General features: G+C 40.9%; 1 long non-coding RNA gene across 1 annotated transcript in view; it reads right to left on the reverse strand.

The window, feature by feature from the left end:
- Window positions 1–23292, reverse strand: part of LOC109904716 (uncharacterized) — a 37766-nt gene extending 14474 nt beyond the window's left edge. Inside the window, exons 1-3 of the long non-coding RNA XR_002257203.2 lie at window positions 23017–23292; window positions 11571–11639; window positions 41–134 (exon numbers count right to left, since the gene is read on the reverse strand). This is a non-coding gene — a long non-coding RNA (uncharacterized LOC109904716). The remainder of the gene's footprint in view (window positions 1–40; window positions 135–11570; window positions 11640–23016) is intronic.
- Between the last annotated feature and the right edge of the window lie 572 nt (window positions 23293–23864).

The raw sequence follows: 23864 nt of genomic DNA on the forward strand, positions 1-23864 counted from the left end.
TGTGCATTTCACAAGAAAAATGTTGACAATCTTTATATACCTTTAATATGGATGGAGAATGACTTTCTGTGGTTGCAGGGCTGGAGGATCCACAGCCTGGCAAACTTCATGGTCAGATGTTCCGTTGGCTCGTCCTGCACACAAAGTCAAATACAGCCCATTAACACCGTCTGCAGCCTGGACTAGACAAAACAATGACAAGATCATACAAGTACATCAGGTCACACTTTCAAAATGAAAAAATATTGATAGATGTTGCTCTTGGTGCATCTTTTCTGGGTTTTATAGTGTATTTACCTTTTCAAATATGGTAAATTGATCTTGGCAGTGAGTTGTACGAGTGAACCCCTAATGATGAACATGAGTCCATCCAGGATCCATTTTAGACGATTCATTACGATTCACTGCACCATACATCACCGCAAAACATGTGTCTTGTTATTCAAATAGCAGCTCAAATCTACCATTGTCCTTAATTTGAGCAGTTTTGATGGTTTTATGACTACAGCTGATTTAAATACATTGTTTTCAAGTTCACGCTATGCCTGCATGGGGTCTGCTGACTGGAAGACTAACAGACACAGAGACTAAATAAAGGAATTACTCATAATAGGCTACTTTGTCAAATATGACGATATGCATCAACATAATTTAATTAACTGAAAATGTTTCATGAATATCAACACTGTGTTATGTTGGTCACCATATCAATGCATTCTGGTTTATGATTATACTATAGATCAATTTATAGATCAATATATTTTTACAAATCAGACCATAACAAAACATACATTCAATCATAAAGGAGGGGTACCACATTATTTCAGTTGGATTGACAATTGACAGGTAAGAGACAGGTTTACAAAGAAGTACCTTTTTCTAGCAACAGGCCTAAATTTTAACATTATATGGCCTTCAAATTGCGACAGTCATGATCGGATTCGTTTTGCGCATTGGATTCCTGCATCGAACAACATGGCTGATAAATTACTTGGAAAATGAGCACATGCGTCTCTAGAAATGATTATTTTTGTAAAATCAATTAAAATTCGTTAAATATAAAGAACCATGGGCTGTCTTCTTTCCGCAGATCAACTTTTGCACACCTGAAGTCAAGTTCTCAATACATCACAGGTGCGCAGGAGCGGAAAAAAAAACGGATTTAAAGTGTAATTCGTTCCCATAGCCCGCAAATCAAACACCACATGCAATGTTTCTGTCAACTTTCGTCAAGGCAAGACTTTCTTCTGTAAAACTATTCCATTAACTTACAGCAAATTGTTTTCTACCTTTTCTATATTTTAATTAACCTATTCACGCTTCGATAACAATTTCAACCCACTATCCAAATTCAGACGATTTCACAATGAGACCTTTAGGATATTGCCTTTTGACTTTCAAATAGCCTTATTTCGATAAAAGTTCAATTTTTTACAGGGTCGTTTGTATTTTGACTTGACAAAAGGGGTGAAACCAGGAGTTTGACAAAAGATTGAATGACAGACAATCGTTTACCCCTTTACTTGTTTACTTTTTACATCAATGGGGGGGGGGGGGGGGGGGAGCTGGGTGCGACAGGTGAAGAAAACGAGCTGTTGAGTTTATCCCTGTTTAAATCACTTGGTCTGCTATTTGTTTACATTGGTAATAACTATACAATGCCGAACAACCTATTTAGAATAGAATATTCAACACATTAGAATACATATCTCTTTCAAGTAGACATTCTAGCTTATTTTGCCATCATATCATCTTGCTAGCCTATCCACACAAAATCGTGTCACGGTATTCTAAGTTGGTTTCAAATCATCCACGTAAAATGATAAGAAATGAACTAATGAGTCATTTATTAGACATACTTTCACTAATTGTGATGTCCTATCACAAATTAATTTATCAGAGCCTTGCTGCGTTTCAATCATTTTCTGTCACAATCTTTCCAGACCTCTATAGAAGCAACTAGGCAACCGAAACACAGATGTTTCGGGAAAGTATAAAACATTGTGATGATAAGAATGTGAAGTTAAATTAGACTACAGAAACATACGGATTTGAGGATAAAAAGCGGTTAATTTCCCTCCAGATTTGGTCATTTAAAACAAGGCGTGTGACAACCTGTGTACATTCATAGCAAACAAAAATGATGTTTTAGGTAAGGTTAGTGTCAGGTGCGAGAAACTGTACAATTAAAAAGCAAACTTTACTCTGTACAACATCCCAATTTGAGAACACATTTCTGACACACTTACATCATTTATCCAGTCCCTAGTTTAATATTTGACTTGTTTTATTTATGAGTGGTAATTTCATCTCGTCTTTTCAAAAAGAATAAATATTACGCTTTTAACTCAATTTAGGCGCACATATTTTAGAAATGGTCTATAGCGAAATAGAATAATCGGGACTCTGAAATTTGTATCGTTCACTTTTAGTGAGCCATCAATCAAACAAATACATGTTCGTCTTTAGGTTTAGGCTATGGCATAAACAAAATAAATAAGTTATTAGGCGTTAAAATCTTTTAAAACGTTTCATATCTGACTGCAGACTATTTTTCAATAAAATGTCAACTAAAATAGGAAAACCCACATTTACAGTTTAGTCATTTAGCTGAAGCTCTTAACCAGAGTGACTTACAGGAGCAATTAGGGTTAAGTGCTTTGCTCAAGGGCACGTCGATAGACTTTTCACCTAGTCGGCGCACACACACACCCACACACACACACCCACACACACACACACACACACACACACACACACACACACACACACACACACACACACACACACACACGCACGCACGCACGCACACACACACACACGCACGCAGTCACCTGAGAAAACATTCACACTCATAACCCTCGAACCAATTTCGGGAAACAATTCGCCATCTTTAACTTATGCATTTGATCCTACTAGCCTATGTATTATTCGACCCCCCTTCTATTCAGTATTGACATTGTTATTGCATTGGACACTAATAATAATTGTTCAACTGTTGTTTCCCTGCTCAATATAATTATACACACTGCTCCTATGCTGTAATACCCTAAATAATATTGTTGTGAACAATTCAACTAATTGAAATTGAAATGATAGAAAATAAGGTAAAGTCCTTTCCGGGGCCAAACCAGGAAATTACCTTGACATAAGGTCATTTCAATTTCTCGGTACAAAACAAAATGTATGCAGTGTTTCATACCGTTCTACTTTGACGAAGTTTCAAAGGTGAAATCAGAAGTAACGTTTGTATCCACATCACAATCATATTTTTCCAAACACCGAAAACAACTGATATTCAACAATGACAGGTAGGCCTACTTTCTGACGACCTATTTCCGGTTGAAATGTTAGTTATTTAAATAGTGAATGGATGTAACACTTCCTTAACTTTGTCAGTGAGAGTTAAGGCCAAATGTCTTTGGAGGAGGGTTGAATCAGTCAGTCCCTGTGTGTACACTGAGGTCCAGTGTTCTGGCAACAAAGGGGGGGCTAATCCACGTAATTTACACAATGCATAGGGCCGTGTTTACATGGGATAGAGGAGGGCCTCATCTTTTTTTTTCACCGGACATAAATGCCGAAGAGTTGAAAAGGGACCTTTACTGGGCGATATGCGGAGAACATTTCAGGAGCTTTGAATCAATCCCATTGTAACTTTATTTTGGTATATTCTAAAGTGTCCTAAACAGTTTCACCCCCGAAGGACGAGCCATGTCCACCAAAACACACCTGTGAATGCAGTCAGCAAGCTAGGCTAGGCTATGGCCTATTTTACGGTGTCAATTAATAATTTAAGAGAATAACACAATTTTCCAACTTCGAGATAAATAGACACACTATTTCGTAATATGCTACTATGAAGAAGAGATGTTTTGCATATTTTAATTGTGAATAAAATAGGCTATAAATTGTGTGCAGTGCAATCATCAAAACATCAATCTCTGATTTCTGAAGTGTGTGACAAATGTTGGCTACTGTAAATTAGCAGCATATTCCAATTTGTCACAGAAAACTTTTGTGGGATAAATTGTCGTATCTAATTAAAATCACACAAACGTAACAATCTGAAATATTTTAGGTTTCGTTTTAGGTTTCGTTTACAAATTGCGTTCAGTAGGGGTTTAGCCTAGGCCAAGGCCTACATTATTTCCACAGCCCTTACTGGCCTTTGTAATGGGTCAGCAATTATTTCAATCTGGAATTTGGTATGATAAACCATAACCGCAATGCTTTTTTGTTTTGTTTTCACAGTTCAGCTTTAAATTTTCTTGAATTAAGAAAAGGCTGTCCGTTTTAGAAATCATTACACTATATGAAATTAGCCATCGGACTATTGGCTATTAAACATTATGGGTCTGCAAAATTGCCAATATAGGAAATCCAATAACAAAATAAAATAATAAATAGGAGTTAGTCCTTAAATAGCCAATTATAACAAATGTTGAATTGGATGGAAAACAATGGGTCATACGAGGAACATTTGTTCATGTTCTAACAAATCAATATTTAGCTATCTCAAAATATGGCATTATTTTATTAGGCCTATAATGTCTCAACAGGTTAAAAAGGCACAATGTCTGCTCCAATCAAATGCAGAACTTTATGACACCTGCAAGACGTCACTGTATGATTATCTAAATGTAAACACAATTCACCTCAAATGTCTTTCTTCCATAGCCCACTGATGGCAGACATTACAGTATACTCTTAAAAAGGTTCTGGATAGAACCAAAAAGCTTATATTGGTTGCTTCATGTGGCACCCCTATAGGTTCTATATAGAACCGTTTTGTAGGGTAATTTCATCAGAACCCCGGGGGTTCTTCTTCAAAGAACCAACAATGGCTGAGGTTCTATATGGGATCCCTTGGGGTTCTGTATGGAAAAACATGTATGTTCTATTTAGAACCTTAAGGGGTGCCACAGATTAAGCAAGCTTTTTGCTTCTATCCAGAATCTTTTTTTTCTAAGAGGATATAACATGGCCAATCGACTCACAATGTGGGTTACAAAGGTAAAACCGCTTGCTGTTACATGATATTAAAGCATGTCGTTTCTACAAACGGATTCATTGCTTAATTATTTAACAGAAATATCTCCCTCTCCCTAAAAGGCAACAACAATTTAACTGATATTTAGCCTAAATGAAAACGTGACAATGTTACATAGCCTGAACTGGCGAAGGACTGACATTGGAAGGAATGTGAAATATATTGCAAACTATTTAACCAAAGCAAAAACCCGGCCCTTTCCAGTTTGAAATAATAGCACACCAAACAAATATTTCACCTTCAATCACGTATGGACAAAACTGTCCGCAATCCTTTATTTAGACTGCAATCAATCATTCGTTTAATACTTTTTTATAAATAAGAGAAATTCCCTAGTTTGACTCACAGCCATTTTTAAATACACTTCACCCCATTTCAGATGTCTGTTTTTGGGGTTCCCTTAATTACGTATTTCACGAAGGGTGGATGATTATTTTGGCACTGTCAGGTAAATTCATATGGTACATTGGAGAATTCTTCTTTAATCGCCGCTAATCCCGAGTGTCACGTGGCGCTCAGGTTGCATCTCAGGTGAACCGGCGCGAGACGTGTTCCCGCCTTTACAGGCATAAAACACGATTACCAGATCATTATTAATCAAGCCTTTTCTTCATGAAATTGTACATTCCAGTTAAGATGCACGTTGTCTAATGAGGGGAGGAGTAAATGGCAAATTGTGACGTTCGTGTAAATGAAATAGTTCAACTACTAGCCCATATTTCTTTCAATTTCAATGAATAAATCAACAGTATTATGGATTTTTTTTCTCTCTTCATGGATTCTCTAATTATATCCTTGTGACATGGGAACAGATGAGCTTGATTCACTTTCAGAGTTTGGAATAGCATGACCTCTGTTATTTTGAGTTTGACATCTTTGTTTTTATTAGAATATGGCACTTTTGGTGCATAACAGTTAGTGATTACATCATTAACTATTCATTTATGACAGATTTGAGATTTGCTTGGAAAAATAATTATGTTCCTGTTAATGTTGCTCTCTGAGTTTGGATGTGGTGGATGTTGCCACAGAGCATTGATTAAACAGAATGTTAAGCTTAGACTGTAGCCTAATGATAAACAACCGTTTCTTCAGTAGTTGCAACAGAATATTGCAATGTGCTTGGCACCCCCTGAATTTACTTTCTAAGCATCCTTCATTTGTAGTTGGTAGGAAATGAAAGAGTCAATCTCTGCTCTGGCAGTTCCTGTGTCACTCTCTGCATGAGAGGCCGGGAGAGAACTGTTGAAGCAGATAGCATGCTCAAACCGGATCTCTGGAGACCCTGACATCAAAGAGGACTAAACCTCACATGGAGAGCACTTTAAGCCAGGCACGACTGTGACAACAGAACAACCCAATATGTGAATGTCACTTTTGTCAAAACCGAACACTGACACAAAAGACTAGAACTATTTCATTGCAGAAGGTTGAGGAACAAAAACACAGAGATCTATACTCACAGTCCTACTTCCTTGGGACCTCGGAGATTGATTAAGTTGCTAGAGGAGATGGGTAACTGACAAGTATTTGTCAAAATCATGTTGGTGAGAGTGGCTAGTGTCGAGTTTGTTTCTACTCCAGAAGCATCCAAATTGACAAAGCATAGATATAGTCTGAAAGTGTAACGTCTTCTACAGACCCATCAACTGACAAGGACACAGCTTGATCTTGAAACTGATAAATTCTCAAGCCAACGGCAAGATTTTGCTCTGATAGCAACACTTTATTTTGTAAAAACTCTAAATTGTCAAGTTGTTCTTTGCATAGCAAGTCCCCTTTCCCATCTGAATCCTGATGGGTTGAGAGGGGCAACTAAACCTACGATAAAACATAGTGTTCTATCTAATCCTGGGTTTAAACTCTGAAGTTAGTCTTGACCTTTCCCAATCTTCAGTTGGGAGCAGTCAAGGAAGTGGCTCTAAACTCAATCCTGGTTTCTCTAGTCCTAATATGCCGTTTCAACAGGTCTAATACTTGAGCTTGTATTCTGACACTATTTCCAAGATGAAATCTGATACCCAAAGCCCTTTCCTCTTCAAAGTAGTCTCCTGTTGTGCTTTGTGACCACAATAGTATCAGTCTCGTATGTTCAAAGCCCCATCCCTGTGTTAGCTTTCAGTTGCTGTCTACACATCTCTCTTGAAAATACATTTGAGACTTTGAAGGCTGGCCTGAAAACACTAGTGAAAATTACAAGAAATGTACAAACTTTCAATGAATATCACAGTTGATTAACATTCCAGCTGTGTAGGCTACACATCAAAACCAACGTTTAGATTCAAATTTAGAGTAAAACAGTCCAAAAAAACCCTCATGTCAATTGATTTGGGGGGTGATCTTTGCAAGTTCCCTCAGTATAGTAGTATTGATTAAATACTTTTGAACTATTAATAATTTAAAGCTATAAACCAGAGCGCTTTAAGGCCACAGTAACCAGCAGCACTATAATCTCTGCATCAGAGGAATTATCCATTGAAATGCAGATGTTTTATTGAGCAAAGTGATGGATATACCATCAGTTGTTAGGCTTTTACATTTTTTTATTTGCATCAATATAATCACGTGATTCATCATGTTACATAACGACACAACGGATTAATATGAAGTATAAGGCTATTTGGTGTCTGGATAAATGAAAAGCCCACCAAATTCCTGGCAGAGAGATCTGACCTAGACAAAAGCAAGCAGAAAAGCTGCAGATCAACGGATACCAAGTGATTGGGAACGTTCGACTGACAATGATCAGATGAAAAGAGCGGCGATCTCAATAAACTTGTCATTCAGCCTTTCAAGGTTCAATCATATCTGAGGTGTTTTGCATAACTATGAGGTCCACATTTCTAATCCTCAAAGGGTCTCGGTGCTACTTGGCTTTGCACTGTAGTCATTCAAGGTCACAACCCGGCAGGAAATATGGGCTGCCATAGCAACACAAAGATGGCTTCTGAAGGCTTAGCATAATTCTTCCCTAATAGAAAAATAACAGCGCCAAATCCCGTCCTTAGTGAACTGGCTTATTTGATGGAGGCAGACTCCCACCTGTGAAGCACATAGTCACCACACTAATGTGCTAGACCACTAGGAGATGAAAAAAGGTCCATCTTTGAAAAGGGGGTGGGGAATGTGGGTTCTCGGACCAAGCCAAATTCTTTCTCTTCTCTTCTGATGAAAACAACCCACAGTATGTCTCAAACTAGCTTGAGCTCTTTGAGAGCAGAAAATATGAGCTGCCAAATGAATTGTAGTCTCTAAATAATACTCATCTTTGAAGAGCTTATGAGTCTCTCTTTCTGTAAAAACCAGTGGAGAGAAAAAACTCACAAGCTCACATTGGCAGCAAACCTCAAGAGATGTTTTATTTTCATTTGTAGAATGATTGAACACAGCCCACATCACATGAAACTACATTAAAAGATGAGCAATGTTTGGAAACTTTTCTCACAAATATATTTATGATATTCTGAGAGTTTTAGTTGTATTCTCTAGAAGGAGGATGTACGTGGTCATGGACTACCATGGGTCCCTATAGATTCTTATGTCTTCACTCAGAATCCCGGCGAGCTCATTAAACACCCTGAAACAAACAGAATAGACTATAACCTTAAGAAAGCAGGAGACCGACCAACCAGAGCAAGGAATGAGCCTTTGCACTCTAGTTGCGATGAAAGGGAGCTGTGGTGTGCTTAAGGGATGTTTTTTGTATGCATGCTTGTGCACCTGTGTCACAGTGTGTGTGTGTGTGTGGTAGGGAGGAGAGGAAGAGTGTACTGTGGAATAGACCATCAGGTCATGTAGTCGTGTGATCTCTATCTGCCTTGTAACCCCCCCCCCCAACACCCCTCTTTGTTGCCCAATACCCAGGAGATGGACTCTTGTCACTGTGTGAATCACATCAAGATGATGGGAGCTTGGGAGAGGATACATTACCGCCACACTTTAAAGTGCGAGGCGTGTATCAGCCACTACAGCAGTGCAGACTGCTTTTAGGATCACCCATGAGTAACAGAGCTCCAGCAATGTTGCAGCCATAGTGATCGAGCCATCAAAGGCTTTATGAAATTGTTACTGTCAAGAATGGGGTATGATCATCAAATCCTAGCAGCTGAACATGATTTCCTATAAGGGTCCTATAGTATGGTGCTGTTTTCTGTCTGTGTAATACAGATGCTTACAGATAGGGGATCGTAGTTGGATACGTGACTCATTCTGCTAGTGCTTGGCTTCCTGAGTCAGCCATTTTTAGCCTCAAAGGATTTCTGTATGTTCACTGTAATCTCCAGATGGAGCCCTTCTTTTCACTGTCTCTGGCGTAGTCACTCTACTAATCTCACTGTCTGTCTGTCTGTGGCGTATGCCTGCTGCTTGTCTTATTACGGGGTGTTTTAAGGATATTTCAGCCTGCCAGGACAAAGAAACCCGCCACCTCATTCCCCGGCTATAGATAATCTTCTTTCATTGTGAGGGATGCTTTTCTATTTGACGGTGCTCAATAGTATCTCAGGTCGACATAGTGACACCACAGAATCAGAGGGAGATAATCATTATATTGTAATGTGCTTTCAGCCTCCTCGCGAGAAATAGCAGGAATGCTTCTGGGCTTGCTGTTGCCTAATGCTTCTATCAATAACAGAATCACTGAATGCTCAAGCACTTTCAAATGGTGATATCTTCATTGCAGACGAAGAGAGTTATCAAATGTTTCTACCCTTTTCTTAATCTAACATCAGCATTTCTGGTTGCGATGAGCTTATTAGTAGTCTTTGTTAAGCAAAGGAGCATGCAGCCTTCATTGCTTTTCTATCAATACATCTTTCAGCTGTTGGGCACATATGCAAAATGTACACGTTCATAATCATTTTCTCTAAATCTATCTTTTATCATTTGTGTTATGGATTCTTTGTGCATCATGGGCATACAGTACATTACCATTAAAAACAATGTAGATGCTCTTTTCTCTGCTACCAGGGTTTCCACCATTGTTGCCCATAGATCCCTCTTCATGAACCCCTGTCTGCATTCTTGACGCTCACCCCTTATTGTGGGTTGATTTGGCTTGGTGTCTTCACGTTGAATGGGCGATGACAGTCACAACGGCCATATATACGGAGTCCCCCTGGTCTATACAGTAGGTGTTCAATGACCGTCCGACAGCAGTGTAATTAAATCAGCACTGTATGCACGATTGACCAACGAGAGGCCAGACTCCCCCGCTGTTCCCTGAAGGGAATCCCAACGAATCTCTCCCAAAACCTCCTTTTTCAGAGTCTTACACCGGGCACCTTTCCACTTCAAAGCACTGCACCTCTTAAGGACTCACGTCTCCTGGAAAGAATGGCCTCGGCTGAGATATAGACACCGCTGGTCTAATTTGCCTTGCCTGCACATCCCTCCCCATGGGACCGGGTCATATCCGAGACTGAAGCGGCTATCTGATGAGATCACACGGAGAGGGTGCAGGAACGTAAAGGCGAGGAGTTACTGCATATCCTACCAGGAGCCTCCAATGGGTTCTATTAAAACGCGTTCAATAAGCAGGTCAGGGCTTTCAAAGTACTGGGCACCCTCTAACCCCGGCAAACTAAAAGGGTATTGGTGCATGCTCAATGATGGGAATCTGGACCCCATTAATATAATGAGTCCAGGGTATTAGTATTCCAAAGCCAACTGTGAAGTCTCTCTCTTTTAAAAAAAAAATCTCTGGTAGAGTTTTTAAGGAGCGATCTGCCAATTTGGGAGTGACAAAGGAGAGCAGGGAGAGAGAGAGGTGCTTGCTTCTAATCTGAGATCAATTTCCAGCTGTCAGTTCTCAAAGGGCAATTTCCAACAGTTAGGAACTCTGTCAGAGCGTAAAACACAGACAAGCAACGCAGAGTGGAACATTTACTGTCATCAGAAGAAAGCTCTCCCTGCTTTTTACCTTTTCTTCAGACCTGTTAATGTTTCTAAAGAGTGATAAAAAGAGCAACTAGAAGAATATAGTGGGTGATGGGAGACATATTTGCATAATTTTACCCTGGCTCTGGTTACTGAGCTAGAGTTGTGAGCGTCCACTATTTCGTTTCTCGCTAAACAAAACAAAGCGGGATTATGTTATGGAGCAACTCGTCTCAGCAACATCGTGTAGCTAAGCAGTCCGCCTTTTGACAGAGTAAAATCTAAGTGAGAGCGGGTTAGACAGCTAAGTCCAGCATGGCTGGTAGGCTCACGTGTGTCTGACAGTCACCTGTAAGACATTAGGGAGACAGTGGAGAGGTGGAGTGTGCCGGGGTCCTTCAACCAGGAAGCAGCAGCTGCTGGAGCTAATTAAAGGCATAGTAACATAGCCCTGCTCAGACCCACTTCAAACACTCCTCTGCATGCAAGCCTGGAGAACCATCTCTGGGGTGTCGGGGCCTGTCAGGGCACCTCTGTGACCTGCTGCAGCTGCATGCTGAGCCCCGGGTCTGACCTGAGGACCGGGGGGTGAGCCCGTGAGGGACAGGGGCACTGTGGGGTGCACCTGGGCCAGACTTACCTGTGCCTGGGTGTCTGCACGGCGGAGTGTGGTATGTGGCTGTGTGGGCGTCGGTAAGGGGACTCCAACCTGCACAACAAAGAGAGAGAGGGGGCTTAGGTGAAAGGTCAGGAGGAGAAGGGAGGCTTAGGAAGAACAGACATCAGGCACATTAACTAAACATGATCAGACGGACACATGCGCTGGAACAGAGGCAGAAACAGATGCCCTTTAGATGTTCTGAAGAAACGTAAAGCTAAACATGTCGTCTTTGTAAGGATTTCGCTTAATGTAAGCGTTGCCTTAATTAATAAGATGGACTTCAATCTACAATGACAACGTTCAGCCTTTATCGGCTGACGCAAGATCATTTTATAAGGATGCCGGATGCCCAAATCAAAGATGGCAGTACAGTATTCCTATCCTTCCAGTTAGAACTACAGACAGACTGACGAATGTTGCCTTGAAAAGTAAGTTGGGATTGAACACAGAAATCTGAAGCTCTGACAGACAAACCCATTGAGGTAAAGTAACCTATAATATTTTTGGAGGCACGTGCTCACGTGCCTCAACATCACTCACACGTTATGTTGCAGTGAAGATATGGACCAAAGGCAGAATAATTTGGACACCTCACGCAACCTCTTGACTTCAACTCCTAGAGATGTCAAATCAAGTTGTTCTTTTAATCCCTGATTCAGTGTTTCCTTGCAGCACATATCCTTTCTTTTTTGATGTCTCTTGCTACGTGTGTGCATAATGAGCTTTAAGATTCATACTGTTACACCTATTACACTCCTAATACACTAGAACCATATTTTGGAATAACAGTGGCTTGATTATGTTTCGCATCAGATTATTATCAGTTATTTTTCAGTTATTTAACTGATTATCAGTTATTTAACATTTTCCAGTTGAGAACCGTTATAACAAACCGATACTTTAGTCAAAACGAAATCTTTCTGAGAAGCTATAACAATGAATACACTTTCTCTGTCAATGCTTTTTTATCATACGTGAACATTTCCATATCGCCTAAACTTTGTGGTGTAAGAAGATGTGACTGCCGGATGGAGGTGAAGGTTGACATTGGTTTGTAATAGAAAACTAGGCTAGGCGTAGCGTGGCAGAATGGCGTGGGCGGCATCTCTCAGCTTTCTCTCTAGCCTCTGTGAAGTGGACGCCTCTGGGTCCTGTACAAGGCCATGGCGACCCCCCTGCTGTGTCCTACGGGCAGGTGTCTGCATCATGGAGACACGATGTCTCTCCCTGGGGTTTCCCACACGCCACTGCACAGCCACACGTGGGCCACCGGAAACAGGCCTCTGCCTTCACCAGCCGCACGGCAACCAAATCAAACCCCCACAGGCAGAGACACGCAGGCAGGACTGTCCATCTATCCACATGTCATTCAGATGCAAGACTGACATTCACCAAGATGCCTCTGTCTTGGGAGGGGATCACACAACATGGCTCCTACTGTAGGTACACACACAGACGGTTCCTTTTCACCAGAGTAGAAAAGAAAATGACAACCAGGATAATTCAATCCAACCTATGTGGTGTGGTGGATGTTCTTGTGTGCCTGCCACATGCTAGAAGGCCTACACCAAAATGGTAGAAAACCCTGGGTTTCAGGCCCTAATAGTATTCTGCCACCCTGGGCAGCCATGTTTCTCTTGGGTAAAATAGAGTGAAGGAAACTTTCCGCTTCACGTCTTTATGGCTTCATGCTCTGAGCGCCTGGCTGTGTGGGATCGTGTGCTGTACTCTTTCAGCTGGCTGTCGTGTGGTCTCAATCTCTTTACACAATTCACTGCCAGCCTCTCCTTTCTACCAGGCCTCCGCACACCGTGTAATCAGCAGATGTCTTTATAGAGGAGCCCACTGCCATGTGCTGCACACCTGCCTTGCCAATTTCATTTAGGTGACCCCCCCCCTTCTCACACATTTCAGGCCCAGCAGCCATGTTGATTTGGTTCTTAATGTGCCCTGAAGTCACAAAATACTTCTTCCCTCAGCACCGTCGAGCCACAGTATCAAAGGATATAGCTAGTCCTGAGTGAGCCTAGGTGACCACGATGCTAGCATCCACTACTGCTTCGATGAACAATACCTCATTCAAGAGTGTCCTTTAACCTTGAAAAGACAAAACCAATAAGAATGGAGTTCTTTTTTTCATTACTCATGCTTGTGGTGCTGTGATCTATCTCAGTTCATAATCGATGCCGCAACACAGCTAAATGAAAAGAGAGGTTATCTGATGTTAACAGGACAACACAGATCATTTCTGCTTAGGTAATTGAGACACTTTTACCAAAACAAGGACTCTGTGTTATATAAAACACATCAAACGCAGTTCTGATATTTTAAAGGTAAAAAAATCTACCCCGGTATTTTTCAAAATGATACATTAATAAACACAGACCAATTAAAAAATATATAATTATGTCCGATGTGTCTTCATTATCCTCTGCCAAAATAATTTGATGACACCAATTTCAAATGAACTAATTTAGTGGCCTCGTCAAACAAGGCGAAGTCACAACCGGAGACTGGGAAAAACACGTACATTGACAATTTATTACGCAGGAAACTCACGTTGTTATTTTCCTTAAAAATTATACGTACACACTATGCGAATCATATACTCTGCTCATGTAATGAAGAATGGTTCTGAAGGATGGTTCTGCTCTTGTCTTGCTTGTCTCTGTGAGGTCTGGCTTTGACCACCTGGGCACCACCTGGGCACCATCAGGGCATCCACATGGCATGTGTTCTGTCTGCCACCGTCATCTGTATATCTGGGTGAAAGTGGGAAAGTGACAGGCCTGCTGGTGTTGGGTAGTATGAAATGAGCTGTCAAATGATCGATATTCAAAGTCTGTTTGGTAAACTGGGTCATTCAATTTAAGGAAAAGGGATGCCTCGAAGGATACAGTAATCGGGAAAATATTGTAAGTAAAGTTATCATTATGAATTGGAATACTGTTATTCACATGGTTATTCAGTGTCTAATTATACTGAACAAAAATATAAACACAACATGTATAGTGTTGGTCTCATGTTTCATGAGCTGAAATAAAAGATCTCTCAAAACGTTCCATGAGCACAAAGAGCTTATTTCTCTCAAATGTTGTGCATAAATGTATTTACATCCCTGTTAGTGAGCATTTCTCCACATCCCTGTTAGTGAGCATTTCTCCACATCCCTGTTAGTGAGCATTTCTCCTTTGCCAAGATAATCCATCCACCTGACATGTGTGGCATATTGAGAAGCTGATTAAACAGCATGATCATTACACAGGTACACCTTGTGCTGGGGACAATAAAAGACCACTCTAAAATGTGCAGTTTTGTCACACAAAACAATGCCACAGATGTCTCAAGTTTTGAGGCATTGTGCAATTTGCATGCTGACGGCAGGAATGTCCACCATAGCTGTTGCCAGAGAATTACATTTTTATTTCTCTATCATAAGCCGCCTCCAACGCTGTTTTAGAGAATTTGGCAGTGTGTCCAATCGTCCTCACACCTTCAGACCACGCGTGACCATGCCAGCTCAGGATCTCCACACCCGGCTTCTTCACATGCGGGATCGTCTGAGACCAGCCACTCGGACAGCTGACAAAACTGAGGAGTGATTCTGTCTGTTATAAAGCCCTTTGGACAGGAATAACTCATTCTGATTGGCTGACTCCCAAGTGGGTGTGATTCTTTTACATTTACGTAGACAGTCTCATCCAGAGTGACTTACAGTAGTGAGTGCATACATTTCGATTTGTTTGTTTGTACTATTTGTTTGTACTGGTCCCCCGTGGGAATCTAACCCACAACCTCGGCGTTACAAGTTGCAGAGGCCATGCTCCAACTGAACCACATGGGACCTGTAACTCTGTCAAATCCTTGAAATGTATATTTTTTGTTAGTATAATTATGTTTGACACCAATTATAATATTTCTGCAGCACCTAACCTTTTTGACAATCTTGTTAACTTGAAAATATATATTTTTTCAATTCATAGTAGTGATCAAAAGCGAGGTGAGTGTGTCTGTGGTTGTGTGAACATGTTCAGGAAGTAAACGTCTCTGGCCCTGTCGACAGATTGAGTTTTGTGTTCACAATTGTGACTCACGCTCTCGCTCCACATGCGGATTAAGGAAAAATTGGTCACTCCACTTTGCCTCAAGTTATTATATCCCCCTAAGCCTAACCTCGGCTTCACTTAGCCAAACAAGCTTCAAAACCTTGTGTGTTTCTACCGTCAAACCCTCGGGCACTGAATACCCAGAGTTCTTAGTACAAATATAGAGGGAAAAAAAACCGTTAGAATTGAAATGACCTGAAACAGCATACCAGATTCTGCTCAGGAGACTCTGCACAGATAGTTCCTCGTGGAAATATCAAAACAAACATAAAATACATAAACGCAATCCAAGGATTACAATGACGTTGGGGAAGCAGCCTAAACATTCGCATTGCAAACTGGATATCTGGTTGGTTGCAGCAATCTAAATGCATTCTACTGAAAAGAGATGTAACTAGTCATGCCTGGTGTGTTTTAACTAGCACATCAACACCTTGGTTATCACATGTTGCTTCGTCTTGTGTTGCACAACCTGAATAGCTGAGTGCTTCCTGTCTAGGCTACATAGCTTCCAAACACACGCCCAGACTGTCATCCAACATTCTGGCTATGACTGGGATGGTGGGTGAAGGTCAAAGCGGATGTTGCGCCAGCTTGTGGGTAAGAGGGGTGCATGGGGTATCTCTTTAATATAGATGCTCCAGGCTCCCAAAAGCTCATCCAATAGTACTGCTGCATTAACTTGCACAACCATATCTAACCATCCCCCCACACTTCCACACCCATCAGCCATGTTTGTTTTTGCTCGTGTTGCGTTATCAAAAGGCTAACTGCTTACAGCGCCTCCTGCTGCTCCTCGGGAGGAGACTTTCCCGCCTGGAAATAGGAATCCAGCCATCAGATTAAAAGGTAATCACAATAGTCTGTCCCGGCATGTTTCACATTTGAATTATTTGGGGTTTTCTTACTGAGCAAAATAGGCTGTGGTTTGGTGTTCCCATTATGTCGCCAAGGCTGTCTTTTGAAAGTACAGTTGACATGGTTGGTCAGTGTCAGCCAAAATATATATATTTTTAAATTTCCTACCCCTTTTATTTCCTACTCAGCAGTGAAACGAGTGCAAGGTACGAGTTAGAATGCACACACTTGCATTATCCAAGACTGATCAGGGCTGACATTTGAGTAAGTGAGCATGATTTTACATGATTTCAGGGCAGAATAGAGCACTCTGCAATCATTAATTAGTTATGAGAGGAGTATAGTTGTGATAGTGGGCCGACTGAATGCCTGACCAGAATAGGGTCCTTCAGAGCGCTGAGTTTGTGTTCCTCGTTCTCCGGGTCAGGCTGTGTCTGCCCCGAGCTGTCTGTCAACGTGAACCCCAGAGCTGGGTCTGAGAAGGGGCACAGGGGAGGGGGTAGGGGGACTACTGGGGCAACCGCTGCCGGGCGGTGCCCATGCCAGCCGTGCGTAAAGACTAATAAAGACGGCACACTGGCAGGACCCCGTCACCCCGGCAACGAGATGTCACCATAAACAAGCTGCAGGCCGTTGGCAGGCCACTTCCTGGTTACATAATGGCAACCTGTTTTTTTTCGAATGGAAGATTACAGGCCCCTGCTCGGGGACATGGGCAAATTAAAATGGCAGTCGAAAATCGTGACGTTATATAACCCTTCTTTTGTCATCCTATAACGAAGATTGGCAATACCTTGCACTCCCTGTGTCTTCCCTCTACACTCGGTCTGACGTCACCTGCCGTCATCACTACTCCCCGCTTCACACAATCGATGGCGCTATTAACCCTGCAGCACAGGTGTTAAGACGGTTTACATTGATCCAAACAGTTCCATGTTCGTTGAAACATAGCCCTTACAGTACTCCAAGGTTATTGAATAGCCTGCCTTTGTCAGCTGTACCTGTACCTGCCCCTTCCCATTCTCCGCTGAGTTGTGGAAGTGGAACCATGTAAACAGGTCACCAGTCATGTGTGGCCCCGACAAATATACAGAATGACATGAAACAGACAAATCCTGAAGTATAGTGACGGCTACTGTCGGGCCATATGCTAATGGTGTTAAAATGGCCGAACAAAGAACACACAGGCACCTTTTTTCAACTATACGTTTACTGTGGTAGAAAAACACACAAACAACAGAATGGGAAGACGCCAGTGCGTGCTGTGCGTTATCAAAATGATATCTACTAATACGTCATGCCACTCCCACAACGCCTATGCTCAGTAAAGTAGAAGAATGTAAAATATTTGTGTTTGAATCAGGCCATACGAACTGTATTGTACAAGACAGTCCGACAGAGGTGTCCTTCTGTTCCCGCCACCATTTTAGCTCCATGTGTCTCCTTCTGTGTTACATTGAGGCGCACTATGACACAGAGAAAATGACCTCAGTAAGTATGCACTTAATACAGTTATTAATATGTCGATTGGTTAAAACAGGCAAAAGACTGTCGATCATCTTTTCGCTGGGTATATTAAATGTTAAACCCATTTTGCACTAGCGCACATTTAAAAACAAATTGAATACGTAGTAACTGCAAAATGCCTCATTGAAACATGTTTTTATTTCATTTTCTTGCCACTCCTGCTAATTCATCAGAGATGTTGGGTTTTGAAGCTTACCTTGAATTATTTTTTACTGGCAATCACATTGTATAGCGTAAGAAATATTCAGAAAACGATTGCTTTAAGTTTGATTTGTGAAACATACCATATTTGATTACTACCTGCGACCACATTGTTGCGTTTTGTGTTTATACATGACTTGGATTTTTACAGAGCACCAACATTTTTTATTTGTAAATATGTTGTTTTTGGTTTGTATCATGACATGATTTCCATTGATTGTTGTATTGATGTTTTATCATTGATATACTAATTGTCTAAATAGGTATATTTTATTTTTGATGATTAAATGCATTTAGTCTCTATTTGATTCACCCCATTGTGGAATGTTATCAGATCACTGTACAATCAAGAGGTATTATTTCACAAATTGAATCCCACACAAATAACAAACATTCTCACACAAATAATTACCAAGGGGCTTTAAATATATATGCACTGAACTTAATATATCTTACTAATAAAATCTCGCTAAGAAAAATAATTTCCTTGTCTCAAATGATTCTAAAATAAAAAAGCATATCGTCTTCAAGTGGGTCGAAGTCTCTGCTGAAAATGTTGAACTGTATACAGAGCACATACATATGATACGACCTCTTCACAGTTAGTTCAGTAAGAATGCACTCAGGAAAATGCATAACTAATTGAGCTCATTAGTTTATAATTATCAAGTTCACCAAAACGCATCAAAGTAATATTGAAGCAGCATAACAAAATTAAACGGATCACTGCGTCCCCCACAAATATTTTTTACATTAATTTATAGTTCATTGTACTTTAAACTTTTTTTTCTATTAAGATTAATTTAATCACTTACATGAATACTAATACAATGGGTATGTATGATACACATGCATACACCAGTTTGGAGTAAATGTATATATATTAATTTATGTGAAATCAATTTAATAATACTATCCTTGAAATGAACAATGTTACTTAAGTTTAGATAACTTCTGAAGAATGTGTAAACATGTTGTACACCTGGACACTTCCCCAGCAGACACAATAGCTTCAAGCGTCACTATCGTGGCTGCTGCTTAGGGTTGAAAAGAGAAAAACACACAGCCGTTGCTCGCCACTCTAACAATCTGTAAAAGGTCCCCAGTATGAATTGAATTAGTGTGAGCAATGAGCCTGCGTTTAAACTAATTATTGCACTAAATGCTAGAAGCTGAAGAAACAGAACAGAAAGATCCCTAACCAACACACAGATAAACTCCTGTGACCTTGCTGTCAAAGAGAGCCCTAATGAGTTTTCATGAGACAACCAACACACAGACAGACACACTTTGCAACTTCTTTGCTTCTAGGCAACTCATTAGCCTTTGGTTAAGGTACACGCAAATATGTTTTTTTTAAAGGATTGAATGAAACAAAATGGTCCCTAATGAATATGTTTTGTGATAGTAAAGCTGGCTCCACTGTAGAATAGGATCTTTAATACCTATGTATTTGCATGGCAGTTAGGCAGGTGCAGTGAAACACTTGCCTATTGTACATGGTTGAAAAGTAAGCCTACAGTAAAGATTACTATTACTATGAGCATTGGCCGCTATTAGAAAACGTTTGTTATTCTTAACATGCATAGATTCTGGTTGTTGAGAGCTTTCCCCACATCGTACAACACATGCAGATGCAAAGGCCAACGCTGCCTGGCATTGTTTGAAAGTTTTATAGCCCATGTCAGACAATTTGTTTCTGAAAGACTGAAACGACAATAGAAGCAATTATTACAGACTTTGCGTTTGTTTGTCAGCGTTTTGTATGAGCATCTGTGAGTTTTCTTTGAATCCTTTCCATTGTTTTCAGTTTGTAAATGTTTAAGCGAGGTATCAAAAGAATGAGAAATTCATTAGCAGTTTCAAGTTGGGATCTAATTGGGAGAAGTTTCTTTTATTTCCAGTGAGGCGCGTTATTTCTTCAAGGGAATGGTTATGAATGGATGACTCTTGAGTCATCATCGAATAATATTTAATGATATGTGAGAATCAACTAAGACAGAGACTTGATCAAAACTGTCAGCCAAGTCAGATGTTTCTCTCTGTGAGATTGGAAATGTGAAACATCCCAGAGTTTTGTGAAATGAAAGCACACCATCTGTCTTTCATATGTTCATCTGTAGACGGGACATAAAACTCTGTCATCAGGGTCCCCCCCCCCCCCCCCCCCATCACAACCCCTCCAAATAACAATGACACATCTTCATTTCTTTTTCAATCTTTTGTCATTCTCTGTTTCAACTTTTAATAGTGCTCACCCTTAAGTTCAACCAGACACTTAACATACTAAACAATGCAAAGGGTTTTTATATAGGCCTGTGCTATTCCAATGATACCGGAACAATATTGTATATTGCATATTGGAATATAATATTGTCAGGAAAATTAGGTGTTGTATGTGTTTAGTTTTATACTCGAACATGGTGATACACACAACATTAATATCCTATGTCTTAAGGTAAAACCTAGCACTTAGCATCCAGTTTTTGGCGGCTAGGATGATGAATGTTGCCTTCTCTTTCAGTATTATATTTTATGCCATTCACATGTTTTCTTAATACTCTTCATAGCCTACTGTACCGTGTGCACACCATAGAGGAAACCACAAATCCTCACTATTGTGAGTTTCCCTCTCCTTAGTAGCTATAGCCTCTCTGAATCTAAAAGGAGTTGGTTTGAAGCTGGTGGGAGAGAAAGTTTGCTAACTTATTCTTTTCATTCTCAATTGCAAAGAAAAACGTCTCTCACATGATTTCCCAAAGTTAACCCATCTCGTGGGGAGAAAAAAGGGTAAAGCATTTGGAAAGCTTTTCTTGTTTCATACTATGAAAGCTTTCAAGTGCAAAGGCTCAAATAGACTTTCATATGAAGCTGTCATATTTTACAAATAAATAGGATTTAATAAAAGGAGAGACTTTTTGGCAGAGTGGTATAGAACCTCCATATTCCTGTTACCCAAGTAAAGATGCTACGCTACATATTCTTGCTAGCATACATTGGCAACTGACTTAGAGATATCAGTATTCATATTAGCATTTGCTGAAGATGTATTCCAGTCAACCTCTAGCAGGCTTTTTCACCTTCCACATTTATCGTGAAATTTTGAAATTATGATTCATTTTAAGACGTAAGTGTGAATATAAAAATATTGGTTCAGATCGCAATCAACTGAAATGGGATGCCGGAAATGTTCAGTCTGCCCTTAACAACATAAGTATCACTGTCGCAAAGAGATACTCTAATGGAGATTGTTGCTTGTGAAGTAGGTTGTTACGTCAGCAAATCGTTTTAGTGAGGACTAACTGAGCAAGTTACCTAAACTGTGGGTGGGGAATATGTGAAAAAACAAACATACTTTACGGGCTCAGCTTTTGGTAAAACAATTGTGGAAAACACCAAATGTCCAAATATCTACAATTGAATACCTTCTCAGACTTGCAATCCCTAACAGTCTACTATTACACAGAGAATGGGAAAACACCATTCAGCGTATTTCCGCTCCATCTTCTTCCTGCTCTTTTAGCTGCTTACCACCATGGCAGCCATTTTGTAGAAAATGCAACTGTATACGTTCGGCTGTATATGGTCCTCCCTCTCTCCCTTTAAATAATGATCATGTATGTATTTGCTATTACAAATATAGTTGAAGTATTTCTAGTGTAGCGTGTTTTTTAGGCTTTCCTCCCAATGTAAGGTATGAGTGTGTGTAGCGTATGTGCACAATGGCGTACGTGCCTCCCTGCAACGTTTCCATTTCCTGCTTAGAATGTTCCAGACGGTATTGAGTAATAGTCTGCCACATGTCACACACGGGATGATCTCGTACGGAGTCTGACTCTACCACCCACTTCCCCCACTGCCCCACCCCGACAACATACACACCAAACCACGGGATGTATAGACCAAGCTGTCCAGAGGTGACCTTGGGTTTGTTTACTTCAATGGAGATCAACTGAGCTGTGAAAGACTGGACCGAAGCTCTTCCCTAGCAGCTCATCTTCCAGTAGTGACTACGATAGTTCCTCTGTCAGGTTTTCTAGGTAAGTAGGACAGTTGGTGGTGAAGTACCCAAATAGTTTTTCCTCAGTCAGCTACTCCAAACAGAGATACTGTAGCTATGGACAGATGTGTTTGAATTAACATAATTTTTTGGTAAATTAAAGGCTCCCAGCCCTTTGAAAATGCGCAATTTACATATACATTATCAATTAGTTATAGGTCTTCCAATTAGCTCCTCTTTTTCAACATACCCAGAATATTTAGTTGGAAATCAATACATTTTTAATACACTTTTTTCCCCCATGGTAACAGTTGGACCGAGGTATCATAAGATCATATCTGTTATCTATTTCGTGTCTATTTTGTAAAGTCAACTCTGAAATAGAATTCTGCCTCTGGATAAAGTAGGTAAATAAACAGAATACATTCATGATTAAATATGTCTGCCTTGATAATGAACATGCTAGCTGTCAATGTATTGCGCAATCAGGACACGCCACCAATGCTACAAGCAGGACAGCCAACCGACAGCTGACGTCTTCACACCCATCTAGCCATCTGAACCATCCAATGAAGCCGGGTTGTCACTAAGTAATATGGATGTTGCGGCCCTACCTCTGTCCATGGCAGCCTAGCCCAGTCCAGTCCTATGGCCCTAGTCAGAATACAACAAGTCCTCATAGGTCCACTGTCCCCAGACCTGCATAAACACACACCCAGAAATAGTCCCTCACCTTGGTGCTGCTGCCATCCACACTGCGGCTATCGGCGCCAGACCGGGCCGTTGTCGGTAATGTCCAGAGTGTCCGAGTTGTGTGAGACCAGGATAAGGTGGGTGTGCCAGACTAGAGGCCCAGTACTGGGTATTAGGTGCTTAGAGAGAGTCCACCATTGCTCCCCTGACCACCTCCCTAACCACTAAGAAAGCCCAAATCCCTTTCAGGTCGAGGGTCTGACGCCCGACTGCCCCATAAATCTGAGCAGGCACCGGCAGAGAACGCCATGGGAGTGACGGCCGGGGCGGCTCTCTGGTGAGGTTTTTGGGGAAGGATTATGGATTGAGACGTACAGCTGGGAGGCTGAGGTTACACTTTTCATTCCCACTTCGAGGGGGTCTCGGCTGCCTGGAATCCAGTCAGATTTGTGGAGACTTCTTTTTTCTCCCCGAAAAATGCTCTAAATTCCACATTGGACAAGTCTAAGTTTATCTGATGATAATTGTTTCTGATATAGAACAATTTGGAATATAATTTGGCCAAATGTGATTGGAAGTACTAGCAACTCCCCCCCCCCATTTTTTTTTTACTGAAGTATGAGAAGAAAGAATGGGTACTGTGAAAGTCCTTATTCACCAAAAGACCAGAGTCAAGAGAGAGCAGTATGCCCCCTTCTGGCTCTTTTCTTCTCTCTTTTCTTCTCTCTTTTCTTCTCTTTTCCCCGGCGTCTGGAGATGTGAGGAAAGGTCTTTTGATCTGCTCTGACAGAGCCTGGGCCGCGTGAAGAGAAGCTAGCAGGACTATGCCAACCCATGCAAGGGGGAAAAAATGTCCCTAATAAGACAGTAATAAGCTAACGAGTGCTG

This window comes from Oncorhynchus kisutch, linkage group LG15 (assembly GCF_002021735.2).
Source record: "Oncorhynchus kisutch isolate 150728-3 linkage group LG15, Okis_V2, whole genome shotgun sequence".
Lineage (NCBI taxonomy): Eukaryota > Metazoa > Chordata > Actinopteri > Salmoniformes > Salmonidae > Oncorhynchus > Oncorhynchus kisutch.